The sequence below is a fragment of the Heterodontus francisci genome, chromosome 42 (assembly GCF_036365525.1).
Source record: "Heterodontus francisci isolate sHetFra1 chromosome 42, sHetFra1.hap1, whole genome shotgun sequence".
Classification (NCBI taxonomy): domain Eukaryota; kingdom Metazoa; phylum Chordata; class Chondrichthyes; order Heterodontiformes; family Heterodontidae; genus Heterodontus; species Heterodontus francisci.
The window spans coordinates 4,199,400-4,217,831 of NC_090412.1; the positions used below are offsets into that span (position 1 = coordinate 4,199,400).

The window sequence follows — 18,432 nt, forward strand, 5'->3', positions numbered from 1 at the left end:
AAGAACCTCTTGATGTTTTCCTTTATCGCTTCCCACCAGTGAACTGGAGACTCAAAGAGGGGTTTCACGGTCCTCCAACCTTTGTAATCCCTTTTGAGTTCCTCAACGTTCTCTGGGGTCAGCAGTGTCGCATTGAGCTTCCACGTCCCTCTGCCAACCCGCTGGTCGTCCTGTAAGTGACAGTCGGCCAGTAAGAGGCAGTGGTCGGAGAAGAACACCGGCTTGACGTCGGTGGATCCGACCGTGACAGCACGGGACACAAACAGGAAGTCAATCCTGGAACGGGCAGACCCGTCCGATCTTGACCATGTGTATCTGCGCTGCGCTCCGTCTGCAGGTTTGCTGAAGACGTCGTGCAGTTTGGCATCCTTAACTGTTTCTACTAGGAATCTGGACGTAGCGTCCAGTTTGCTGTCGTCACTGCCGGATCGTCCAGCCGCATCGATGATGCAGTTGAAGTCACCGCCTAGGATGACCGGCCTGGACGTCGCCAGCAGCAGTGGGAGCTGCTGGAAGACGGTCAGCCGCTCGCTGCATTGTACCGGGGCGTACACGGTGATCAACCGGAGCGGAGCGTTGTTGTACATCACGTCTGCTACGAGGAGGCGGCCGCCCACCACCTCCTTAACTTCAGAGATGGTGAAGTTACCTCCCTGCAGCAGAATACCCAGGCCGGAGGAACGGCAGTCATTACCCCCCGACCAGATCGATGGCCCGTGGGACCACCATCGCGACCACTGCCTGTAGGTGCTGAGGTGTGGTATTCCACACTCTTGCAGAAACAGTAGGTCAGCTTTGACCTTGGCAAGGTAATCCAAGGTTGAAACACATCGCGTAGTAGATTTAATGCTACGCACATTAATGGAAGCAATTCTTACACCCATTTTTTACTAAAAATTAGTTGTTGCTTCCCATACCATTTCTCCTCGCTAGTCCCAGTCCTTCCCCTTCGGGATGTTCCTGCATACCCATCGTATGCGCAAGCAGTTTCACGTTGGTTGGGCTCAGAAACCCCTCCTGATTTTTCATGCAGGGTTTGTGCCGCTCGGGTGACATCGGGGGGGTCTTGTAGGCAGAGAGGATTGGGTTGTCCTCAGCTGCTTCCATCTGTTCCTCCTCGAAAACATCACAGCTCCCGGTCTCCCGGAGCTCAGGTGCGCCAGACGTGTCTTTGCTCCCGGTGTCGCAGAGCTGAGATGCGTTGGCCACTTCGTTACGTGTGGGGCATTGGGGTTGGGGCACGCTGGGCCCATCACAGCTTCCTGTGCCCGGGGGCTGGGATGCTTTATCATCCATCTCGGAGTTCTGCCGCCTCTTTTGAAGGGGCTGTCGTTCCAGCATTTCCCCGTCCAGTGAAGAGGAGTTGTTGCAGTCTGATTCAGAAGAGAGCCTCCTCTTGCCACTGGTTTGGGTGGTGGCTTTGGGATGTTTTTTCTTTGTGGTTTTCCTCTGGACCACTTGCCACTGACCTGTTTGTCCATCTGCTGCCTCCTCCTCCATTGATTCTGTCTGTGGAGGAGGGGTTCCCGGGCGCTGGGTAGGTTCTGGGTCGTTGGTTTCAGCTGCCTCCCCTTCCTTCTCAGGTTGAATTTCCTCACTGCGGAGAAGGTTGCTGGTCTCCTTTCGGACAGCGGACGCCTTCGTCGAACCTTCGCCCGGCCATTCCTTGGACCTTGCCGCCTGAGCATAGCTGAGACAACGTTTGGGGCAGGTCTTGTAGAGATGGCCTGCCGCACCGCACAAGTTGCAACACTTAGTCTGCTTACAGTCCTTGGTCTGATGGCCTTCCTCCTTGCAGTTCTTGCAAACAACCGTGCTGCAGTTGGCTGCCATGTGACCAGATTTGCCACAGGTGCGGCAAACTCTGGGCTGCCCAGCGTAGACCAAGAAGCCTCGACTTCCCCCGATAGCAAAGCTGGAGGGAGGGTGGATGATGGCTCCACTGGGATCTACCTTCAAGGTCACCTTGACCTGCCGCTTGCTGGTCCAGATCCCAAAGGGGTCCTTGACATCAGTGCTGCTGCCGGCCACCTCGACGTACCTGGCGAGAAAGGTGAGTACATCCACCACCGGAACATGGGGGTTGTAGAGGTGAATCGTCACCACCCGGTCCCGTTGTGACGGAAGCGTGAAGAGCGGCTCCGCTGTGAGGATCGACAGTGGAGCCCGGTCCCCTTTCTCCTTGAACGCCTTCAGGAACTTGATGCATCCCGCCACGTTCCGGAACGTCACGTCGAAGTATCCACTGCTGGGGAAATCCTGCAGGCAGAAGACGTCCGTCGCTTGAAATCCACAGCAATCGAAGAGAATTTTCTTGATGAAGAAGGTACGATCGACCAGTGCATCTTCTTCCTTGTCCTTCACGACCACCCGAACGGTGTTGCGCACTCTCTGGCCCGAAGCTCGAAAATTGGTTATAGCCATTTTACTCAAAGCTTCCCCAGGATCAAAAGGCAATGATCATGGTCTCTTCTCAATCAAATAAGCACTGATAAGAACAGATACTACACTTGATCTTAGCCAAAAGGCCGCTTTTTATGTGCTTTTAACAATGCTACTTTTACACTCTTTGAATAATTCTCAATAACAATCAGCAAATACTTGAAATAAGACCTGCTTTATTGTGAAGCTGTTCATACTTAATTAACAAAAAATTTAAATGCTAGCTTTTACATTTTAAAAAGGTCTCTAGAACTAAACTGCATTGATTTCTGCAACAGCTGAATCATGGACTGAAGTTCATCTTGAGGTCTTAGGGTTCATGGTTATGTAGATTAGTGATTGGTGTGCTTTTAGGCATGGCAGGGTTGGGGGTGGGGACCTTAAGGGGAGGTGATTGGACAGGGGAAGATTGGGGCAAGTATGGAAAAGAAACTGAAGTTATCCATTTTGAGCACGAGAGGGGGGAATAGTGTGAGGAGAAAGTTGAGGCTCAATGGGGAAAGACCACTGTGTAAGGTCCTCCTGCCATAGTGAACCAAGAGGCTGGAACCATGGAAAACCCCTCAGGCTGTATACACCAAATATGGTTTTGCTGTGAAATGTACATTGTATGTAAAATAGAATGGAAGGATTGTGAGGCAATTCACTCCTGTATTGAAGAAAACTGATTTTCCTTTGCACTTTCCGGAATGTCAACTTGGTGCTGTTTTGAACTGTTTTGTACTTTTTTTTTAAAACAGATTTTATGAATGAAGTACATTTTTGAGAAAAGAAAATGTGAGGAGAAGGTTGTTGAGTTGCCTTTGTGCCACCATTAAATCAGAGGCCTGCAAGGAAAAACCATCCGACCTTATTCTCGAAGTAACTGAATGGAGACACTGACTGTCAAATAACTCTTCAGCCTTCAAGAACTTCTGCTCAAATGACTGTAAAAACAGGTGAAATAAAGGTGAGTACAGACGGTCAGGCCACTCATGCCCACCTGTTCATTAGATAGTGCAACCTCATATACTATCCTTTCTCACTACTAGTAATGGGAACTCCAGGAAAATATAAAAAGAGAAAAAAAAACTATGGCCAATTTCAAGAAAAACTCTGGGATTCTTTCTCTGACTCCCTAAGACAATCAAGCAAGCACTGTGAAACCTGGTTATCCATGGTGCACCACTAAACATACTTAAAGTAACCTTCTACCCACATGACCAAATTTTCTTCAAATCACGTGACTATAAGCCTGGAAAGAAGGTTTCTGAATTATATAAAAGATAGTAAATGATAAAATAAAAAATGCAGAATACTACTTTAAATTAAGTACTGGGTGTAGGGCAAGGACTCCAGGTTGAAACTAGTAAAGGGTAACGTTAGGACTGGGAATGGAATTCCAGGCACAGTGGGATCACTTAAGGAGCAACCAGATGCAACAATGGGGGAGTGTAGTGTTGCTCTGAATTGATGAATTGAGATAGACTGGATATTCTTCCTCGTCTATAAGTATCTTGCAATCTTGTGATACTGGACTAGAAACAGCCTAAAGTGACTTGGTCGAAGATGGTTAGTGACTCCAGTAGACTGGAGATTGAGCTGGTGAAAGTGAGTTAGTATTACTAGAAAACCCAGACCATGGTTTTGTCTGATCACAAGCACTAACCACCATTAGATTTAATGTCATGGGACATGACTTGAGTAGAGTGTTAATGTTTTTGGTGTTGACAAAGTATCGAAATACTGACAACAGCTGCATGAGAAGCCCCTAAAGTGTGGCGAATCGAAGAGACTTAGCAGTTGGCAGGAAAAAAGACAGAAGCGCAAGGGGAGAGCCAACTGTGTACAGCCCCGACAACCAATGTTTTCTGCAGCACCTGTGGAAGAGAGTCTGTCACTCTAGTATTGGCCTTTATAGCCACTCCAGGCGCTGCTCCACAAACCACTGACCACCTCCAGGCGCTTACCCATTGTCTCCCGAGACAAGGAGGCCAAAGAGAGAAGAAAGAAGAACTGCATGAGATCTCAGTATTGTTTTGGCTTTAAGGAAGTCCTTTTGATGATGCACAAAATTGTTTGATGATGATGAAATGGATAACATTCTTATGTGAAAGATTATTTGCTTAATAGCTAATGAACATCTGATTGCTATTTTCAAAAATTCTTGGAACATGGCAAAAGCCATATTGGGTGAACAGTGAAGGATAATGAGTATTGCATCTCCATCAAGGGTTTGTTCCCTCTCTCATGCTTCCAATAACCCTTTCTGTGGGTATTGATGGCTTTTTCACTAACCTGTGACTGAGAGGTAGCCTGGTAGAAGATGAATTATTTTGACATATTCAATACTGACACACGTCCGTCATGTGTGAAAATCATGTATTTAGAATTTTTGTATAATTACCATTGACTTGTGTTATTGTGTAACTAATCCAGCTCCATTTTTATTAAAAGAAAATGATTTTTTTTTTCATAAAACAATGACTGGGGGCTTATTTTCATTTTCCCATTCAGTGTTGGGAATAACACAAATGGGATACTGTTATGAAATGAATGCTATTGGCTCCTAACAATTAGGCATGTGCCTGCAAAACTTAACATTGTTGCAACGGTGTTGAAAATATCAACTTTATAAAATAGCAAGGAATGGCTGCATCACACTCATATCAAGGATCTAAACATCATCAATAATATGAGTTATTTTTGGCATTGTTGCAAATCTTTTAGGAAGAATTTGGCTGGGAGGACTTCAAGCAATGACTATTCATGGATGTCACAAAGCAACTTGCAGCTCAGGCAGTTCCTTTCACAAACAAAGAGTGACGTATTGTAAGAGCTTGTTGAACCCTGGGCATGCAATAAAACATTCTGTTAATCTTCTTGGCTACTTCCTGCTGGATGTGCCCTTCTAAGGAGAATATTGTGAAAGTATGTTGCCTGTATAGTCTATATAAAACTGAGCTTAATGTGATCTGTATACTGGAGATCAACTGTTCCCAAATCAGGTGACCCATCACTGGGTCAGAGGAACCCTCTGCAGTCACTCTTCTCTTGTTTGTCTACAATTTATTGGATCAAATTTTGTTTAATTATATGACAGAATTATTCCTTAATTATTTCAATGTGCTTATGCAGTGCTGACATACATGCAGACTCATTGATATTTGCTTGCAATATGTGTAAACTAACTTCCTAAATTCTTAAAGTTACCTGTAATTTTTAATTAAGTGAATGTGTGATCTTTCATATTGGATATGAAAGTTACTTGAAAGGCAGCAATTCAAAGACTTGGCACAATCTGACACCTGCACATTTTAATTTGAGTAATTTTCCATTGCTTTGATTTGCAAGTGGAAACAAACTCACGTCAGTCAACAATGTGACTCTCCCTCTTTAAACAGAGCAGATCTGTTCAGCTTATGACAGCCATCAACAGTAGATCTGAGCAATTTGAGCCTCAACTTTTCATCAGTTGCTGATTATTTCTTTTCTCATTTTTATTACAGATTTTGAATTCAGACATTCCTGTGATCAAAATCAATTAGGTACTTTCATTAATTTTGCAGCAGTGCATTTTTTCCACTTTTTATGCTAATTTTGTACCGGTGCCACTTTTTCCTCAGAAATATTTTTTATTCCATCATATGTATTCCGTAAAAGTTAATAGCTGTGCGAAGAAGCTACACCAATTTTGCCTGGGTAATATTCAGCCCTCGCAGCCACCTTAAACAGGGTATGCATCCCTTTTATATGGTAATGAAGGGCCTAATGTCTGTTTAAGGACCGTTCCCATAAATTTGTTTGCACTGAATGTAGCATGATAGATCATGGCTAAAGAACAGAAAGTAGAGAGTAACTGTGAATGGATAGCCCTTGGCTTGGCAAGAGCTTACTAGTGGCATGCACCAGGAATATGTATTAGGACCTCTGATTTTCTGTAAACATTAACAATTTGGAGATGGGCAAAGAGGGAATTATGTCAGCAAATTTTGATCATACCAAATTACAAGGCATGAAAATTGAACAACATGGGAGACTACAGGATAACATAGCCAGCTTAAGGTAACAGATATGTGGCAAATACAATTCAACATAAAATAGTGTGAAGTTTTACATTTTAGGATAAAGAGATTGGAAATGCACTCAGTAGTAAAATTCTCAATGGAGTAGAAAAACCAAGAGCAGTAGGATACAGATATTAAATCGTAAACTAGATTGCAGCTGGAAAAGGCATCAAATGGGAATCTGAATACAATGTACAAGCAAGGAGCTGATGGTGATTCTGTGCAAATTAGGTTACAGTTGGGTTACAATATCCAGTAGAGTACTCTATTATAGAAATATCAAAGCCACGGAATACGTGCAACAGGATTCAAGAACATAGTGATCATGACTGACTTAAAAAACTAGAGCGATATTCACTGGAGCAGAATATGAAATACTTTCCTACAATTGAAGCCAGATCAAACCAGTCACATCATTAAAAGTATTTAAATTACAGGTAAAATAAGTCATTCGTCCCATAGTGTTGAGGAAGTTATAAATATCCACACATGCCTATACTAGTCAAATAATTTAGAGAAATTTGTGCAGGAAGAGTTTATTTAGCCCATCGTGTCTGTACGGGTGTTAGATCCAGTCAGAAGCTATTGCAATTCCTTGCTTTTATCCCAGACCATTTAATGTTCTTAAGTGCTCTTCTAATTCCTCTGAATTAGGATTAATTCAGCTTCAATAATCACTTGTGGTAAAGCATTCCATATTCCTTGAATTTTTTACATTAAAAATTTTATTATTTGTAAAATCCAATTTTATGTCTTTGATCAGAGTCTTGATTTTATGCCCCATGTTTCCCAACCAGTGGACATAACTTTTTCCATAATTCTGATGAGCTGTTAAACTGAGGCTCTGGCTGTCCTCTCAAATGGACAACAGTCTATGAGTAGGGGAGTTTTCCCCAGTGTCCTGGCCAATATTTATCCCTCAACCTCACCAAAAAAATGTTCAGGTCGTTACATCATTGTTATTTGTGGGAACCTTGCTGTGTACAAATTGGCTGCTGGGTTTCCTTCATTAAGACTACACTTCAAAAGTACTTCAGTTGCTGCAGATTGTTTTGGGATGTTCTGAGGTAATGAAAAATATATAAATGCAATGTATTTTTACACTTACTCTCAAATCCTTTCAAAATTTTGAACACCAGTAGATGCCCTCCTTCAACTTCAGTGCTCCAGTGAATACAGCCTTAACTTTTTAAAGGCCGTCATTAGAACACTGTCCTCTCATTCCTAATATCATACTACTGAATGAACCCATGTTTTAAAAAAAAAAGTATTATCTCAAATTTCTGTGCTTTCATCAAGGAGCAATGACATGATCGATTGCATCAATTATAATTACACACAAGTTTATCTTAATTATAAAAATTGAAGACAAATATGAATACTATTGAAAGTTTGTGGACCATTGGATACAGTGAAGATGTTGACTTTTTTTGGGACACAGAATGGTTTTAAACACTTAATTCACAAAGAAACACTGCCTCTTTGCATTCCTGCCTGACCATAGGTGCAGGTTCTTGGACTGATTTCTATATTTGGAGGTAGGTTTTTGATACATTTTATTGCAAAGAACTTTGGAACTTTGTGGAAAGTTAGAAAAGAATAGCTAAAAATCCATGGGGTTTATAAATCATATTAGAATTCCAGAAAACAGCAGGTACAATGGTGTACTTCTCTTGCCGCACATCTATAAATATGGGTTTTCAAAGAACATTATATTTATATGGGTCTATTTTTGTTTAACCCTTCTAAGGGTTAAAATTCCTGTTGCAGCAAAAAGGAAGATTGAGCAAAAGTTTGTATACCACCACTTGTCTACTTTTCTCAAATTAGCAAAGGCACTATTTTCAATAAATTGTCTCTGCATTGCAACCACACTTTAAGGGAATAAAGCCTCCCAGTCTAAATTGTACAAACTTTTGTAACCAGGGGAACAAGAGTGTCAGATTAATGCAGCAGTCCTTTCTTTTGTACTGTTCCTACATTACAACAGCTACTACAGAAGTATTTCATTGGCTGCAATGCACTTTGAGATGTTCAGTGGTCATGAAAAATGCTATATAAATTTTGTTCCTCAGATTATACTTCAAACATGATACATAAAACATTGCCTAATTTGATCAAAAGCACATTTTTAGAAACATTTATGGGCTTTTATTTAAGCATATAAACATAGTCCGCAGACCACTCCTTCTTGATCAAGTTCCCTTTTTTCCAATTCGGTTACTGAATCAAAGCCTAAAGCAAATACCCCATGAACTTTGCAGAATAGACTCTTTTCTTCCCTCTGCTCCACTGAACATCTCAAAATGCATTACAGCCAATAAGATACTTTTGTCGTAGCTGTCGTACTGTTCCTACATGACAAGTAGCCATCCCGCCTAATCCCACTTTCCAACTCTTGGTTCATAACCTCGTAGGTTACAGCACTTCAAGTTCATATCCAAGCACTTTCAAAAGTTGAGGGTTTCTGCCTCTACTGTCATTTCAGACATTGAGTTCCAGATCCTCACCACCCTCTGGGTAAAACAAATTTCACCTTGCATCTGCTCTGAACATCCTTCCGCTTACCTTAAATCCATCAACCAAGGGAAATAGGGCCTTCCTGTCCACCCTATCTGGACCCCTCAATTTTATATACTTCAGTTAGGTCTCCCTCAGCCTCCTGTTTCAAAGAAAACAACCCTAGCCTATCTAATCTTTCCTCATAACTAAAATTCTCCAGTCCAGGTAACATCATCGTCAATCTCCTCTGTACCCTCTTTAATGCAATCATATCCTTCCTGTCGTGCTGTGACCAGAACTGCATGCAGTACTCCAACTTTGGCATAACTAGTGTTTCATACAGTTCCAGCATAACCTCCCAGCTCTTATATTCTATGCCTCAGCCAATAAAAGGCAAGTATCCTGTGTGCCTTCTTGGACCACCTTATCTACCTATCCCGTCACCTTCAGGCATCTGTGGAAATGCACTCCAAGGTCCCTCTACGCTTTTCAGTATCCCATCATTTATTGTGCATTCCCTTGCCTTGTTAGCCTTCCCAAATGCATAACCTCTCTTCTCCAGACTGAACTCCATTTGCCACTGTTCTGCCCACCTGACTAGTCCATTGATATCCTCCTGCAGACTACAGCTTTCTTCATTTTCAACTACACGGCCAATTTTTGTATCATCTGCAAACTTCTTAATCATACCCCCTGCATTCAACTCCAAATCATTGATATACAACCACAAAAAACAAGGGACCTAGTACTGAGTCCTGCAGAACCCCACTGGAAACAGCTTTCCAGGTCACAAAAACACCCATCAACCATTACCCTTTGCTTCCTGCCTCTGTGCCAATTTTGGATAAAATTTGCCACTTTGCCTTGGATCCCATGAGCTTTTACTTTCATAACCAGTCTGGCATGTGGAACCTTATTTAAAAGCCTTGCTAAAATCCATATAGACTACAAATATACTACACTCATTGACCCTCCTTGTTATCTCCTCAAAAAATTCAATCATGTCAGTCAGACACGACCTTCCTTTAACAAATCAGTGCTAACTTTTTAAAATTCATTCATGCGATGTGGGCATCACTGGCTAGGTCAGCATTTATTGCCCATCCCGAATTGCCCTTAAAGTGGTGGTGAGCTGCAATTGGTTCTTTAATCAATATTGAGAGAAAAAAATTCAAAAAAAAAAAATCCCCTTTTGTCTCGTCTGAAAACACTGTAACCAGTAACACTGAGCTCATCCTTGCCCAATATCATACTTCCACATGCCAATCTGTGCTTTCAGCTAGCTAATCTTCCTTATTCCCTTGACTTCTTGCATTGAAGTATGTACCATTTGGCATTGCCATACTCCCTTTTTGTCCATTTTAGTCTTTGTTTCCTCCGCCTTCCAAAACATACTTTACTAATTTTTTGCCTTCCATTTCCAACTTTTCTTCTCTCCCTTCTGAATCTACTCAGATTCCCATTTTCCTCTCAAGCTAGTTAAAACCCTCCAACAGCACTATCAAAACCCTGTGAGGATTTGTCCCAGTCCTGTTGAGGTGCAATCCGTCTGGCTTGAACAAATCCCAACTCTCCTTGAAGCGATCCCAATGCCTCAGGAATCTAAGTCCCTACTTCCCGTACAATCTCTCCACCCACTCTATCTTCCTGTTTCTGTACTCCCTAGCATCAGGAGTAATCCAGAGTGTACTACCTTTGAGATCCTGCTTTTCAATCTGTTTCCCAGATCCCTAAACTTTGCCTGCAGGACCTCATCCTTCTTTCTGCCTGGGTCATTGGTGCAGATATGGACCATGACCTCTGGCTCTTTATCCTCCTCCCCCTCAGTGCCTGCCTGCTCCCCTCACTATCAAATTCCTTACCACTAGTCTCTTTCACACTTCTTCCTCCACCACCCACCCCTGTGCAGCTGAACCACCCATGGTGCCATGGACCTGGCTCTGCCATCACTGAGGAAGGCTCATGGGCTCCGTGCTCTGCCTATCTGGTCTTCCTTGTCCTTCTGGCAGTCACCATTTCCTCTGCCTGGAGATTTTTAAGGAGCGGGATGACCACCTCCAAAAAGATGCTATTCACGAAGTTCTCAGCCTCATGGATGCCCGTAGTGACTCCAGCCATCGTTCAAGCTCTGAAACCCGGAGCTCAAGCTGCTCTAGTTGGCGACACTTCTTGCACATGTTCACCCAGGCCATGAGAAGCATCCAGGCTTTCCCACATGGGACAGGATGCACATTTCATAGGGCTGAGGTTCTCCGCCATGCTTTTACTTTGTAGACATTTATCTAGAAACACTTAGCAGCTACTCACCAGGTCTCACCAACTCCTGCTCCCTCACTCGGACCGCTCCTTGTTTTGTTAAAGATCAAAACAGCACCTCTTTCTTCGAAAGATAGAATCATTACAGCACAGAAGGAGACTATTCAACCCATCATGTCCGTGCTGGCCCTCCCAAGGCAAAATTCACATACTGCTACTCCCCTGTTCTCTCCCCACATCCCTCCTCTACAGATGTGGAGAATATTTAGAAAATGTAGAAAAATTTATGGCACAGAATGAGGCCACTCTGCCCATCCTGTCTGTGCCAACTGAAAAATGAACCATCCAGCCCAATTCCATTTTCCAGCACTTGTTCCATATCCCTGGAGGTTATGGCACTTCAGATGCATATCCAGACACCTTTTAAATGAGTTGGGTGGTTTTCCCTCTACTACCCTTTCAGGCAGTGAGCTCCAGATCCCTACCACCCTCTGGGTGAAAAAAATCTCTTCCCTCATCACCCTCTAGTCCTTCTACCAGTCACTTAAATCTAAGCCCCCTAGTCACAGACTGCTCTGCTAAAGGAAATGGGTCCTTCCCATCCACTATCCAGGCCCCTCACAACCTTGTACACCTCAATCAAATCGCCGTCAGCCTCCTCTGTTCCAAGAAAAACAATCCCAGCCTATCCAATCTTTCCTCATAGCTGCAATTTTCCAGTCCTGGCAACACTCTTAAATCTCTTCTGTACCCCCTCTAGTGCAATTACATCCTTTCTCTAATGAAGTGATCAGGACTGCACGCAGTCTTCAAGCTGTGGCCTAGTGTTTTATATAGCTCCAGTATAACCTCCTTGCTCTTACAGTCAATGCCTCAGCTAATAAAGAAAAGTATTCCTTAGGCTTTCTTAACCACCTGATCAACCTATTCTGCTACTTATAGGGATCTGTGGACATACACTCCAAGGTCCCTCACTTCCTCTACACCTCTCAGTATCCTCCCATATATTGTGTATTCCCTTGCCTTGTTTGACCTCCTCATTTGCATCACCTCACTTCTCTGGGTTGAATTCCATTTGCCATTTTTCTGCCCATTTACCAGTCCATTTATATCCTCCTGCAGTCTACAGCTTCCCTCCTCACTAATCAACCATACGGCCAATTTTTATGTCGTCTGCAAACTTATTGAACATGCCTCCTACGTTTAAGTCCAAATCCCTTTCTTTTGGGCCTCCTTATCTCGAGAGACAATGGATACGCGCCTGGAGGTGGTCAGTGGCTTGTGAAGCAGTGCCTGGAGTGGCTATAAAGGCCAATTCTAGAGTGACAGGCTCTTCCACAGGTGCTGCAGAGAAATTTGTTTGTCAGGGTTGTTACACAGTTGGCTCTCCCCTTGTGCCTCTGTCTTTTTTCCTGCCAACTACTAAGTCTCTTCGACTCGCCACATTTTAGCCCTGTCTTTATGGCTGCCCGCCAGCTCTGGCGAACGCTGGCAACTGACTCCCACGACTTGTGATCAATGTCACAGGATTTCATGTCGCGTTTGCAGACGTCTTTATAGCGGAGACATGGACGGCCGGTGGGTCTGATACCAGTACAATGTGTCTTTGGGGATCCTGCCATCTTCCATGCGACTCACATGGCCAAGCCATCTCAAGCGCCACTGACTCAGTAGTGTGTATATGCTGGGGATGTTGGCCACTTCGAGGACTTCTGTGTTGGAGATACGGTCCTGCCACCTGATGCCAAGTATTCTCCGGAGGCAGCGAAGATGGAATGAATTGAGACGTCGCTCTTTGATGACATACATTGTCCAGGCCTCGCTGCCATAGAGCAAGGCACTGAGGACACAGGCCTGATACACTCGGACTTTTGTGTTCCGTGTCAGTGCGCCATTTTCCCACACTCTCTTGGCCAGTCTGGACATAGCAGTGGAAGCCTTACCCATGCGCTTGTTGATTTCTGCATCGAGAGACAGGTTACTGGTGATAGTTGAGCCTAGGTAGGTGAACTCTTGAACCACTACCAGAGCGTGGTCGCCAATATTGATGGATGGAGCATTTCTGACGTCCTGCCCCATGATGTTAGTTTTCTTGAGGCTGATGGTTAGACCAAATTCATTGCAGGCAGCCGCAAACCTGTCGATGAGACTCTGCAGGCACTCTTCAGTGTGAGATGTTAAAGCAGTATCGTCAGCAAAGAGGAGTTCCCTGATGAGGACTTTCTGTACTTTGGACTTCGCTCTTAGACGGGGAAGGTTGAACAACCTGCCCCCTGATCTTGTGTGGAGGAAAATTCCTTCTTCAGAGGACTTGAGACAATGGGTAAGCGCCTGGAGGTGGTCAGTGGTTTGTGGAACAGCATCTGGAGTGGCTATAAAGGCCAATTCTAGAGTGACAGACTCTTCCACAGGTGCTGCAGATAAAATTGTTTGTCGGGGCTGTTACACATTTGGCTCTCTCCTTGCGCTTTTGTCGTTTTTCCTGCCAACTAAGTCTCTTCGACTCGCCACTCTTTAGCCTTTATGGCTGTCCACCAGCTCTGGCGATCACTGGCAACTTAGAGACATTACTCTGTAGATTACCTTGTGTAGATACTTCTAGAACATTTGTCATCCTATGATTAAAGAAGTCAACAAATACATAGTGAGGTCATTTCAAGAGCGGAATATCTAGGTTTTCTGTTCTGCATCCATTTATTTCCTAACTGACGTATGGACATCAACCACAACAACTGGCTGCTATCAGCAGGTTTTTGTGCATCATGAATAATTGAGAATCTGCTGAAAATTAGATGAGGTGACTGAAAAGGGCAGATGATCAAACGGTAACCACTGCGACAGGGCAGATTGCATGTTTTTCCAAGAGTAATACGGGGATTCAGCAAAACCACAAAAGGATGAGTATGTATTTTACAAGATAAAAGCTCTTTAACCAACTTATCTATAACTAAATTTAATACAACAAACCCTTTATCCTCTCAGTTTCCTCCCCTCATTTCCCAAATGCAGTAATTTATGCTTTGGTATGGTTAACCCACTGGTTCCTTGCCCAAGTGATTATTCCTATGTAAACTCTGATAGGAAATGTTGACTTTTTTTAATTCTTTCATAGCATGTGTGTGTCACTGACAGCATTTGTTGCCCATCCCTAATTGCCCTTGAACTGAGTGGCTTGCTAGGCCATTTCAGGGGGCAGTTAAGAGTCAACCACATTGCTGTGGGTCTGGAGTCACATGTAGGCCAGAACAGGTAAGGACGGCAGATTTCCTTCCCAAAAGGAGCAGCTACTTAACCATGGGAGTCAGAGGGCATCGCAACTCAGATGGACACCCGAGGTGTCAGCACCAAGGCTGGCTAAATGACAATTAGGAACAGGAATTCTGGATGATTTTTCACTCTGCCTAGCCTGAGAAGACTGTACCCAGTTGTATTGCCTGAACAACGGTCTAATTAACTCTGCGCAGTCCAGGAACATGAGTTTGGCACCTTGCTGATCCTTGTAATTTAGACCGCAGCCCATAGTGCCTCTACCCCATGAGCTAGAATGGTTTGGATTGGAATGTTTTTTCAGGATGAAGGATTGAATTAATGCTTTTGTGGTGTCTCCACTTGACAATTGGTTAGGAGTGTACTACATGAAGAATTTTTTTTTAAATCAGAAGTTAAAGGTTTCAGATGATGCAGACTATTGCAACAGTTTATAATATTGTTAAAACTACAAAGTTTGAAGTTACTGCAGAATGTTTTTTCTCCTTTACAAGGCATTTTTTTGAAAATCTTTGGGGGTGAAATTGGGCATGGGCGAAGATGCAAAAGTGGAATCACATTTGCTGCCTATTATATGACATCCTACATTCAGTTCTCGAAGTAAATAGGACTGACTAACCAGTGGGGTTTATAATAGGCCATCTTTGGGATACTGCCTATTCGGTGTCTCGCCAATCTTCAATTTCACCCCCTTTGACTTTTGATCATTTCCATTAAATTTCTGGATGTTAGGTAATTCATGGAAATAGATCAGTAAATTTATTTCTTACTACCAAGTATTTATCTGGCTGGTAGCTGATCTGACCCAGTAACGTGACATTTCTATAAGCACTTTCCTACTATTATAAAGCTAAATTTTATGCTTTAGTGTAATCCTAAAGCAGTTTAATTCCATTGCTCCTTTTCATGGCGTGAATCTACATGGTGGCTACAAATATGTTTCACTATGGAAGAATTGCCAGCATTAACAGAAAGCAGAGTTCAATAGGAAACGTAAGGAAAAACTGACTGATAGACTATTTTATCCAATATACATGTGTGCTGTTTGTGTCCTGGAAACACTCAAATTAGATAGTGATTAAATGAGAAAATAAAGAGTTTATTAAATTTAGACTTTCCAACTTACTAAAGGGGTTCTTGAATAAACCATATGGAAGTACTGCACTGATCACTATGGATAGCCACATCACAAACACTTTTTGAATTCATTTACGATGCTGCAACAAATAGCAACTCTTCCTTTGGGTGTAGTGTTTGAAGTATGCAATTCTTTCACAATCTTTCTTTCTAATCAAAGTGAAAGTCACTTTTGTTGATTAATATTAAAATTTACAATTAATCAATTTGATAAGTATTTTACTGATCACGAGGGTAAAGTTTTACTGACTCCAATCCAGTTGGCAGGATACTGATCAGAGATTTAGATATGGAAATCAGTGTCTCCAATTTACAATGCTGCCTTTGTTCGACAATAAATTGAGAATTTTTTTATTGTCCTAAAAATCCGTTATTGCCCACTAAGCAATCAAAATGCAAACTGCCGGGAAGCATTTCAGCATTTAACAGGAACAAATAGAAAGAGGCACATGGAAAGGGTTCTTCCGATACCAACTTTTGCAGAACCACAAGGCATCTAACCACAAGCAGCAGACAGCCTTGTTGATTTGGATGCACCCAAGAACAGTATTTCATGGTTGAAGTAGTACAGATAAAAGAATGCATGCCAGAAGATAAGCTGATACCGAAGCCAAACTAGCCACACCTGCTATTATATCACCAGCTATACCTGCAGGCCTTGGCATATCTACTTGTCAAAGACCAAGGAGAACTACCTCTGGGGAACCAGTTGTAGAAGTTTGCAATCTGCTGCAAGGTCACCTGTAGCCTAGCATGGCACTGAGAGGCAAAGTCACCATTGCTTTCAATGTTTATTCTTCTAGATCATTCCAGTCCAGCTATGTTCCATATCTAATGCGCTGACCAGCACTTTTGTCTCCTTTCCCACAGAAAAGTAACAGAACCCCGAAAAGGTGGCCAGCACTTCTGGATTTCAGAAAATACAGATGGTCATTGATTAGTCATATGGCTGCACAGCCAGTGTATTTCTGCTCTCTGTGGGCTGAATTTTACCGGCCCCTCAATGCTGTGGGGAGAGGCCTGCCTCGACCCGTGACATCGAGAAGGGCCTGCCGCATATTACTGGTGGCGGGGGGACCTCTGTGCAGACCCCTCACCACCTAACGGTGGGCCCTTCATCTCCATGTGCAGATTGCCATTAAATATATTCAAATGAACTTGCCTGCCGTCCCACGCCGATTTTACCGCCTCCGTTCCGCTTTGGCACGCCTTCGGAACTCTGCATGGAGTTCCGAGGCGAGAACCTGGTGGGGAGGGGGGAGTAATAAAAATTTCGGGGCGGGAGGAGCGGGGGAAATCAATTTTTATTGAATGGTGGGAAAGGGTTGAAGAGCAAAAGATTGAAGGTTGGGGGGGAAAGTTCGGGTATTTGAAAAATCAATTGATGGTCATTTCGGGCAATGAAATGACCATGGGGGGGGCAGGGAGGTGTTAGGGAAGGACCTCAATCACTTAATTTTATATTTAATAAAAATCAATAATATTTTTCCTTCAAAAATTAAAATTAATTGTAAGGACTTAAAGCGCTTTAAAAATGGCACCTGCGCAGTGGCGCCGGACGTCATCGGGGGTGGCCGCTCTGCCTCCTCTATTTAAATGACCCCCCACGAATAATATCGTGGGGACTCGGCGGCCACCACTGAATGCGGACACGCCATTGTGTTTAAAGGGTGCCACCGTGGAGCGTGGCGCCCAAATAAAATTCAGCCCACAATGTTTTGTGGCTAAAAGTGGATGGCAGGTAATCTGCTTCCCCATCTCCAGCAAAGCTACTTAGAAATCATGTGCATAAGAAGAGTAAAAGGGGATCTTGATTTGATTTTGCTTCACCATTGTGAGAAAATGCCCGATTGCTACCAGCTTACACCTGTAAACATGACTGAGGTCAAGCACTCATGTGGGAATCCAGCATTTACAGAATAGAAATGGGCCAGTCAGCCCAACTGGTCCATATTGTTGGGTATGCTCCATCCATATGAACCCATGTTACTTCATTTAACCCTATCAGCATAGCCATCTAATCCTTTTTCCTGCATATATTCCCATCCTGCTTCAATGTTGTGTGTATACTTTGCAGTATAGTGCATTATTTCATGCAAACATCCCAAATTGCCTTACAAGCAAGGCCTTTCAAAGTAATTCAGTCACAACTCTTATATAGAGAAACATGGCAGATGTTTTTGCACACAGCAAGAACCAACAAACGGCAACAATGTTTTTGGTGGTATTGGTTGAGGAAGAAATGCTGACTATGAAGAGTGCTGTGGGATCTTTAGCATTCACCTGAATCATTGAAGCAGGCAGACTATTCCTGGGAGAGGAAGTTAAAAGACAGCACTTCACAATTATAAAGAAATGTATAACGACCAAAATTTAAAAAAAGTTAGCATGATAACTGGCAGAGCACTGGTTCATGATAAAGGTATTCGAACACAAGAGGAGCAGGAGTAGGCCATTTGGCCCTTCAAGCCTGCTCCTTAATTCAACAAGATCTTGGCTGATCTTGTATCTCAGTTACACCTTCACGGACTATCCCAATATCCCTTGATTCCTTTAGTATCCAAAAATCAATCTTTGACTTGAATATACCCAAACAACTGAGTATGCACAGCTCTCCAGGGGTAGAGAATTCTAATGGTTCACAACCCTTCGAGTAAAGAATTTTTTTCCTTATCTCAGTCCCAAGTAGCCGACCCCTTATCCTGAGACTGTGGCCTCCAGTTCTAGACTACCCAGCCAGTGGAAACATTGTTTCAGCCTCTACCCTGTCAAGCCCTTAAGA

General features: G+C 43.2%; 1 long non-coding RNA gene across 3 annotated transcripts in view; it reads left to right on the forward strand.

Annotated features, from left to right (window-relative positions):
• The window catches only part of LOC137355396 (uncharacterized), a 204,106-nt gene that overhangs the window by 110,612 nt on the left and 75,062 nt on the right, over positions 1–18,432 (forward strand). For 2 of the 3 annotated variants that reach the window (XR_010970920.1, XR_010970918.1), the window contains one exon: positions 3,183–3,659. The exons of the other annotated variant lie outside the window; for it this stretch is intronic. This is a non-coding gene — a long non-coding RNA (uncharacterized lncRNA). Of the gene's footprint in view, positions 1–3,182; positions 3,660–18,432 lie in introns of those variants that run through there. 3 annotated transcript variants of the gene reach the window in all.